Source organism: Benincasa hispida, chromosome 5 (assembly GCF_009727055.1).
Source record: "Benincasa hispida cultivar B227 chromosome 5, ASM972705v1, whole genome shotgun sequence".
Lineage (NCBI taxonomy): Eukaryota > Viridiplantae > Streptophyta > Magnoliopsida > Cucurbitales > Cucurbitaceae > Benincasa > Benincasa hispida.
The window spans coordinates 59865194-59874651 of NC_052353.1; the positions used below are offsets into that span (position 1 = coordinate 59865194).

At 31.3% G+C, this 9458-nt stretch overlaps 1 pseudogene; it reads left to right on the top strand.

Annotated features, from left to right (window-relative positions):
• Nucleotides 1–7040: 7040 nt before the first annotated feature.
• Nucleotides 7041–9029, top strand: LOC120077605 (annotated as a pseudogene).
• The last annotated feature ends 429 nt before the right edge of the window (nt 9030–9458 follow it).

Genomic DNA, 9458 nt, shown 5'->3' on the forward strand with positions numbered 1-9458 from the left:
TCGAGTTACTAGTATCTAATTAGGAAACGTTTGGAATAAGGAGTGGAGTTGTGAACTCTTCATGAGATCCATATAGTGTAAAAGAGTAAATAAGACATATAACTGATCTTTTTAACTGTGGAGGCCCATAAGCTCATTCGGCAAATACCTCTTAGGATTTCGAAAAGTTGTACCGTGTGTACTTTTTTATGAGTTGCAGAGATATGAGTATGTTTATTTTTTTTTTACAATATGTAGGGTGAGAGATCGAATTTGAAACCTTGAAGTTATCGTACATACTTGATGTTAGTTAGGCTATACTCATTTTACCATATGAGTATGTGTATTGTGTGTTTGGTTTATGTTTATTTATAGTATGTTTTTGGAAGTGTGTTTAGTTTTATGGATTTTAATAGGGATTGTGTTTGGATCGAAAATCGATGTCGTTAATTCGACTCCAAATCAAAACAAAAATATTTATCAATCACCGAAACCTACTTCTTATATTAACAAGTAGCATAAGCGGCAATTACATGGTCGATCCATAGAGAGGTCATGATTTAATCTTGTCGATCCACAGAGAGGCCATGATTTAATCTTATCTTAAGTTGAATTCGACTATGAAAAGCAGTAAAAACGGGGGTTTTGGTATTGGATAAAGTGAAAACATGCAATAAATTAAATTGCAAAGGATAAATGTAAACTATGATTGGTCTATCTAGCTTCTAGATTCATTCAATGCAATTTCTATCATCGACTTCTGTAATTTAAATAAGCAATTGATTCATGCGTGCACAACAACTCGCTCGGTGCGATCTAACTAGCCTCTACAAAGGCGGACAACTAGAAAAGATCGAATCTAGGGAGTATCCTAAGCATCAATTAAGGTTGGAAAGGTTATACCCCAACTAATTTACATGCTCCTAAATCCTATTGGATTCGATAGTGTCCATATAGAATTAGAAACACATGCATTATGTTCAAGGATTCTATTGTGCCGATTAATTGTCAAGAAAGCCATGTTCAATTAACCAAATTATCTTTGAACCCAGCAATTCATGCATCCTAGGAATAGCCATCAAATACACAATTAACTAATGCTACTTGATTCATTTTAGCTAGACATTCAGGTAAGAATGTGACGTAACTAAAAATCAATTAGTTATGCACGATTATGAGTGAACAGTCAACCTCATAATCATGTGTAAAGCAATTATAATAGATTCGAAAAAGAAACAAATTCAACATGCAGTTTATTCAAGAACATGGAAAATTCAAGAAATTAACAAAGAATTAAAGCTCCAAAAACTAAATAGAAAACCGTTAACTCGAACAATCCATAGAAAAATCGAAGAAGAAGATCCAATCCATCATTTACAATCTAAAATAAAGTAAAAACCTAACCTAAAGATATTGAAAATATAAAGAAAAAGGAAGAAAACCAAGTCTCTCCTTGGCTTCCATAATATTCAGTATAAAATTTGACCTAAAGTGAAGAGATATATATATAGAGTATGTTGGAGCATTGCAACGCTAGGGATAGCATTACAACGCTGTTACGCGAATGGCTCTCGAGCGTTGGATGTGCTGGCTTGACGCTGGGTTGTACAAGAGGACGCGTGCAGATGCTAGAAATTCTGTCAAAACTCGTAGCATTGGAACGCTACCCTATATCCATAGCTATTACTTTTCAGCGTTGGGTTGAAGGGTTGATGAGCGTTGTGATGCTCATGTCAGGGGTAGTTTGGTCATTTTTGCTCCTTTGAAGCCCAGATGCTCAAATTACCTCCAAATTGCTTCAAATTAACCCTATTTGGCTTCAAATGCTTGGTTCTGCCTCTTGGTTGCTCGATACTTATGAAATAGGATAATTAATATTAAAAATCTACTAACGAGTTTTAGTTAAGCTAGGAATTATAGATCTTTTGGAGAGCTATCAGATTGTTTAGGCTCCGTTCAATAATGCTTTTGTTTCGAGTTTTTTTTTTTTTTTTTTTTTTAAATATTTATGTTTCCTTTCTCCGAAATTTCATATTATGGTTTTCACATTTCTTAGAAAAAAAATACCTGAATTATTAGTTAAGTTTTGTAATTTTTTAATTAAAAAAAATATGTACTCTTTAAGTTTTCAAATTTCAACTTGATTTTTAAAAATATCGATAAAAAGTTCGGTAAAAAGTTGGGTAACAAAACAAAAAAATTTAAGTGAAAGTAGTATTTATGAGTTTAATTTTTTAAAATAAACAAACTGGTTACTAAACAAGGTCTTAATCCACAATGTTAAGGAATTAGGGTTTAAGGTTTAAAAGTCTGGATTTATATAGTTACATTTTGAATTGTGTGTGGGATGAAATTATTCAAATGTGTGTAACCACTTAGTCAAAGAGTAAATGACTTAACCATATGAGATGCTCAAGTTTGAATCTCAAACCTAGAGTTTTAAAGCTTAAAGAAATATTTGTGGTTAAATCGTAAATTCAGTTCCTACAATTGGGGAGAAAATACGAATTTAGTCTCTATGGTTTATAATTAGAACTCAACCTTTATAGTTTGATAAAACATATCCATAAATAGTTTATATGGTAGAGGTACAATTTATGCGGATTTTATCAAACCACAAAGACTATTTATGAGATTTTATCAAACCATGGAGACTATATATGAGGTCTTATCAAACTATAGAAGCTAAATTCTAACTTTTTCCAAACTACTAGACCAAATTTATAATTTAACCAATATTGGTTATAACCAAGGACCAGAGGGTTGAACTAAATCGGGATCATTATGGGTGGCGTGAGTGGAAGTGTATGTTTTGCGTGGGCGTCTTTGTGAGCTTTTCGGAGTGAGGTTGGGAGGTCTTGGTGCTTGAGGGCTATCTTGTGAAGTAGAGATAGATTCAAGCATTTGGTTCGTTTGATGGTCGGTGATGGATGATCTTGTTTTGTTTGGTGGGATCCTTGGCTGTCGGGGGTGTAATTTTGGATTCATATGGGTCTATGGTGGTTTATGATGCAGGGAGTAGTTTGGAGGCGCGGTTGTCGGAGTTCATGGATGGTGAGAGGGGTTGGAGGTGGCTTACAGTGTCTTGGGAGCTGCTTGAGACCTGAGGTCTTATTCAGGCAGCGGGGCCTAGGGTGAAAGGGGATGATTATTGGGTTTGGGTGCCGAATGCTAGTGGTTGGTTTTTTTTATCGATAGTGCGTGGGAGAGTTTGCGTCCTCGTTGTCCTAGGGTGTCTTGGACTGGTATTTTGTGGGCGGGGGGGGGAGGGGGGTGGTATTCTGCGCCACTCCTTCTGTGCATGGTTAGTTGCTGTCTCTTATACACATCTAGATGTGTATAAGAGACAGATTCCGCGTCACTCCTTTTGTGTGTGGTTAGTTGTGAGGGACAGGTTGGGTACGTGGGATTGGTTGAGGAGTTGGGGTGTGTTGTCAGAGGGGGGTGTCTTTTGTGTGGAGGAGGTGTGGATTCGCGGGATCATTTATTTTTTGAGTGTGTATTTGAGAGAGAGGTGTGGTATGGTGTATTGCGTCAGTTGGGTTCATCTCATCGGGTGGCGAGTTGGGATGTAGAGTTGAATTGGTTGTGTCAAGTGGGGTCGGATAAGGGAGTGTGTAGTAAGTTGTTCCGTGTATTCTGGTGTGCTTCCATATACTACATCTAGCAGGAGCGTAATCGGCGACTATATGGAGGTCGACCAAGGTCGGTGTCTACTCTGGTTCACCTTATGGTCTCTATGGTTCGTGCTCGAGCTGTTTTTTGGCGGATTGATCTTCTTGGTCTTATCTAGTGTGTTTACAGTTGTTTCTTCTTTTTAAACTTTCCGTTGTTCTTTGTTTTGCTGTTGCCCTAAGTTTGTGGAGTTTTGGTTTCTTTTCTCTGGCTTTTTCCCTGGTGGTTTGTGAGTTTTGCGTTTATGTATTGGTTTTGTTCTGATCTTTCTTGTTGGCTTTGTTTTGGTTTTGTTGCCCTATCTTTACTTGTGCTTTGTTGCTTTGATACCTTGATCCTGAACTGTGGGATCCCCCTTGTTGTTGTATAATAATATCACCTATTCAAAAAAAAATATTGGTTATAATATTGATAAAAGACAAGAAATGAAAATGATTATTATTTTTTATTTGCACTATAGATCAAAACAATTATTATTATTATATTTGTTTTTATATCAGCACTTTTTTTTTGCCAATATATATATATTTTAAAAATTCATCTATATTTGTAATATTACTTGCTTTACATTTTTCATGTTGATAAATGCTTGACTATAGATGGAAAAGAAAAGGCCAATATTGATACCACATATTGGTGTTGAATCTTTCATAAAAAATTATTATGCCAATATGGATTTCAATAGTACACTTTATATTAACAATAAATAAATTTCAATTAAAAAACAAAAAGTAAAAAATTCAAGCTTATCATTTTTTAGTAACATAAACCTAAAAAACATTTAAATAGTCAATAAATAAAACTACATTGATTCCTCGTTTATTTCAGTTTTAAAAGAAATGTTTTGTAATATAATATTGGTGGAATATAGTAAATTAAAATAATGTTTGAAACTTTTTCAATGAGAAGATATATATACACGAAACCCAATAATCATTTGAGAGAAAAAAGTGATAAGAGGAATTGTGAAAGATTTAATTATGCACAATTGTCAAATGTGACAAAATACTAGTTTGCTAACATATCAAAGAGTATACTCCGTCTAATCATATTCAAATCGATCAATTAATATTTATTTTGAATCAATATTATTAATAAAAGAGATCTTTTTTCTCGTTTCAGTAACATAATATAAAGATGAAAGTTTAAATATCTAATTGTTTTAGTCGATAATAAATTTAATCAATTGAACAATGTTCAAATTGACAATATGAATATATAATTTATATATATAAAAAAAAGGTTATCTAATTAGTTATCGAAAAATCGACCGTCCAATTATTGCTTTTCTTTTCACAAGAAATTATTAGCTTTTATTTTGGAGAGGTGTAGCTTTCTCATTTCCACCCCCTCCTCTTGAATGACACTTCACTTTACTAATTTAAAAACATGGTCACAAAATATGATCAATTATGATGTTGGGTACCTAACTTTCCCACTCCTTTCACTATCCAAAATATTCCCCTCCCACTATAACTCCCAAAATGTTTCCATTTTTATTTCATTTAATTCATTCAATTATGCTAGAACACTTATGTTTCTACTCTTCTCCTTTTCTTATTATTATTATCATTATTATATATGATAAAGTTAAATGGAAAGTTTTACATAGTATGAGGTGAGGGATAAAATTAGTTTTAATACAAAATGAATTTAGTTGATATGTATGTGACCTCTATTAGTTTCTTAATAGAGAATGTACAACAATCTTCAAATCTATACATATGAATCACGGTCTGATGATTCTTTATCACTTTACCTAAATTTTCTATTTTTCTTAAAGAATTATCGAATTCCCTTTGATAAGATCACCTTCACTTCATATTTATTCACATTAATTAGAATACATTTCTTTTGATTTTATTATATATATATTTTTGGAAAATTATTTCAAACGGTAAAACTGTTGAAAATATTTATAAGATATAGCAAAATTTTCAAATTATCAATAATAGATGCTGACAGACGCCGATAGAATTCTATTAGTATCTATCAATATCACTGATAGACACTGATAGAGTATCTATGTCTATTAGCGTCTATCATTGATAAAAAAAATGTTTAATTATAACAAATTCACATGATTAATCTTAGGGAGTAGCTTTTTTTTTTTTTTTTTTTTAAATTTATTCTTGTTTGCTTTCAATTCAATATTTCAATTCTGAGTTAAATTAAAAAAAAAATAAATGAATCAGTGAAAATAGTGTTATATAAGCTTAAGTTAAAGTAGAAAAAAAAATATTTACTTCATATTTATTCACATTAATTAGAATACAATTCTGAGTTATATAAGATCATCTTCACTTCATATTTATTCACATTAATTATAATACAATTCTTTTGATTTTATTATATATATATTTTTTGAAAAATTATTTCAAATAGTAAAACTGTTGAAAATATTTACAAAATATAACAAATTTTTCGAATTATCAATGATAGATGCTAATAGACACCACGTCTATCATTGATAGTTCTAAAATTTTGTCATATTTTATAAATATTTTAGTTTAATTTTCTATATTTCAAAACAATCCTATTTTTTTTATATAAAAAAAAATTTCAAAACTTAACCATCATTTTTTAAAATATTATTGAGCAAGCTGGAATAATTTAATTACTAGTTTTACTTCTTTGCATGAGAAAGAAAATAAAACTACGCTATTATAGAGGTTTAGAAAATTCTTTTTTGTTTATTTGTCAACTAAAATTAAAAGAAAATTATCATGCTTGTTAGAAATTTATTTTTTTTAGCAATTTTTACAAATTGTTTTAGAACAAATCAAGGTTCTCATTTTTACAATATCACATAGTTTTGTGAATATAAACATGTCTACAATAATAATGTGTCTTTAAAGTTCATCTTATTTCCGTTATTAAAAAATTAAATTCGAAACAAACGATATCAACATTCAAATTTTTCCTCATAATTTTACTATCATGAAACTCGATAATGACATGATATAACACGATCAAAATGGCAATGAAAACGACGAAACACATTTGACATATCCAAAAAAATGCAAAAAAAAAAAAGTCATCATCAAAATTTCGTTCCAAATTAAACTCATATTCATTTGATCAAACTCAATCGTTTTTTTTCTCTTTTTTTTTATGGCATCATTTTCAAAAAAAATTCCAATGAAATGACTTGTGGTCTCAAGAATGAGATAGGTGTGTTTCTTTGTATTGAAAGCCACATTGAAAGGAAAAAACATATTGATATGAAATATTGTTCTGTTTATGTCTTATTTTGTCCCAATTAAAATATAATATATATTAATTTTCCTTTTCTTTTTTTTTTTTTCCTTTTTTTCTTTTTCTTCTTCACGTGCAATATTCTGTAGATTTGCTTCATTCCACATCACAAACCCCTTTAAAAACCCAATTTTTCTGCTCCCAATTCCAAAACCCACCATTTTTCTTCCTTTTTCACCTCTTTTTTCAAATGGGTTTCCTTCAAAAATAAGCATTGATTTAGATTGATTTTAATTTTTTTATTAAAAAAAGTATGGCATTAGAAGCTGTGGTTTTTTCTCAGAATCCGTTGTTAAGTTACAATGGAAGCAAAGATCTTTGCTCTTTGTTTGGAGGAGGGATTTGGGCAAATGGAAGCTTTGAATATCCTGAAATCCTCAAGATTTCACGAAGAAACCAGAACCAAACAGAAAATTTCCCATTTGAAGATTGGAACTCATCTTCCTCGGTTTTCGTTCCTAATCCTTCCCCTGAAGCTGCTGTTTCCAGAAATGGGTTGCTCTTCAACGACCAAAATCCGCCATTAGAGGCTGAATCAAGAACCCCAAATCCAATTCGACCCAAGAAAACGAAGACCCAAATCTCGGAAGAACAAAGAGGAAATCGAAAATCAGAGAATGACTCACATCGCTGTTGAACGAAATCGAAGAAAACAGATGAATGAATATCTCTCTGTTCTTCGATCTTTAATGCCAGTGTCTTATGTCCAAAGGGTATCTCTTTCATTTTTCTCCATTTTCCTTTTCATTTTCCTTTCTTCCCAACAGAAATTAAAATGGGATATCGTAACTCATCAGCTTAAGTTTGATGATTTGACATTGAAACAGAATTATATGCTCTGTTTCTGAACCCTGTTTGATATAACTAAATTTACCCGCTCATCAACTTAAATTTTTGAGGTGATAGGTAAATTAAAGTTGCTTGTAATGCCATTTCTTCTCAACGTATCAGTATAACTAAGACTTCATTTATTAATCATTTTGTTCTTTGTTCTTTGTTTTTTATTTTTATTTTTTTATAAATTAAGTCCATTTTCAAAAACAAGTTTTTAAAAGTTATTATTTTTTTTAATTTTTTAATTTTGGCTCGATCTTTTACCCATTCATAAAAAGAAAATAAAAAAAAAGAAGAAATTTGGAGTTGAGATGAGTGTCTATAGGATTAATTTTAAAAAAAACAAAAATAGAAAACCAAATGATGAGTCTAAATTTATCGTAACTCAACATCTTAAGTTTTTTAGTTGAGGGATAATTTATGATGGAGCTTTGTGAAGCCATTTGTTGTTGATGTGATAAGCATTTGCTTAAGTTTATAGATTGATTAGTAATTTAACTTGTTGAGTTATTTTTGTAGGGAGATCAAGCTTCAATTTATTGGGGGTGCAATTAATTTTGTGAAGGAGCTAGAACAGCAAGTTCAAGTTCTATCCACAATAGAAACAAAGGGAAGAAATAATTCAGCTGAAGGGTGTGTTAATCCAAATTCAGATTCAAATTCAGATTCAAATTCAAAAATCCCATTCACAGAGTTCTTCAGCTTCCCTCAATACAAAGCAATGGAGAGTTGTTCAGTGACTGAAAATGAGACCCGATGCTCTTCCACCATTGCAGACATTGAAGTAACAATGGTGGAAAATCATGCAAATTTGAAAATAAGATCAAAGAGAAGACCTAAACAAATCTTGAAAATTGTAGCTGGCTTGCATTCTCTTTCCCTCTCTGTTCTTCATCTCAATATCTCTACTATCAACCAAATTGCTCTTTACTGTCTCAGTGTAAAGGTCAGTTTTTTCTTCATTTTTTGAAATGGGTTTTTTGTTTTTTTGTCTCTTTCATTTGAAAAACCTTTTGGATTTGAAATTCATTGTAGGTTGAAGATGACTGCAACCTGACTTCTGTTGATGAAATTGCTTCTGCTCTGCACAGTTGCTTGGTAGAATAGAAGAAGATTCACTTATGAACTGAAAAGTTTTCTTTTTGTTTTCTTTTACTTTATGGGTTAACATTGTTTTCTTTCCTTGTAGGTTGTAATCTTGTTCTAACTAATGTAATCTTGTTCTTCTATGTTAAATTTTTGTACAATTCATCTGTTTTTATTATTTCTTTTTCTTTTTCTGATCTCTCTTGTTAATTTTCTGCCATGAGGAATTTGTTTGTTGTTCTTGTTTTGACAGATGAACAAAAGGGGATTTTTTATAATGAGAAATCCAATCTTTTGCTTTTCTGATCTAACATTCAAAAGGTTAAAAGAAAAAAAGTGAGAAAAAAAGAAAAGAAGCAAGTAAAGATTTGTGTTTCAGCAATGACTTTAGGAAGATCTTCACAAAACCAAAGGTTTGAAAGATGAATTTGGCAGAAGAAAGTTGTCCTTGGTGGGATGGGCAGCTTTAGAAGTGATGAACTCTTTTTTATGAAGTCTCCTCCATACTTGAGAGAGAGAAAAAAAGGACATTGAATTGAAATTGGAGCTCTCTTTCTTTATTATTGAAGGTTCAAAAGGACAGGTCTAAAAAGCACTTTTTTCTTATGTGGGGTTCTGATTTCATA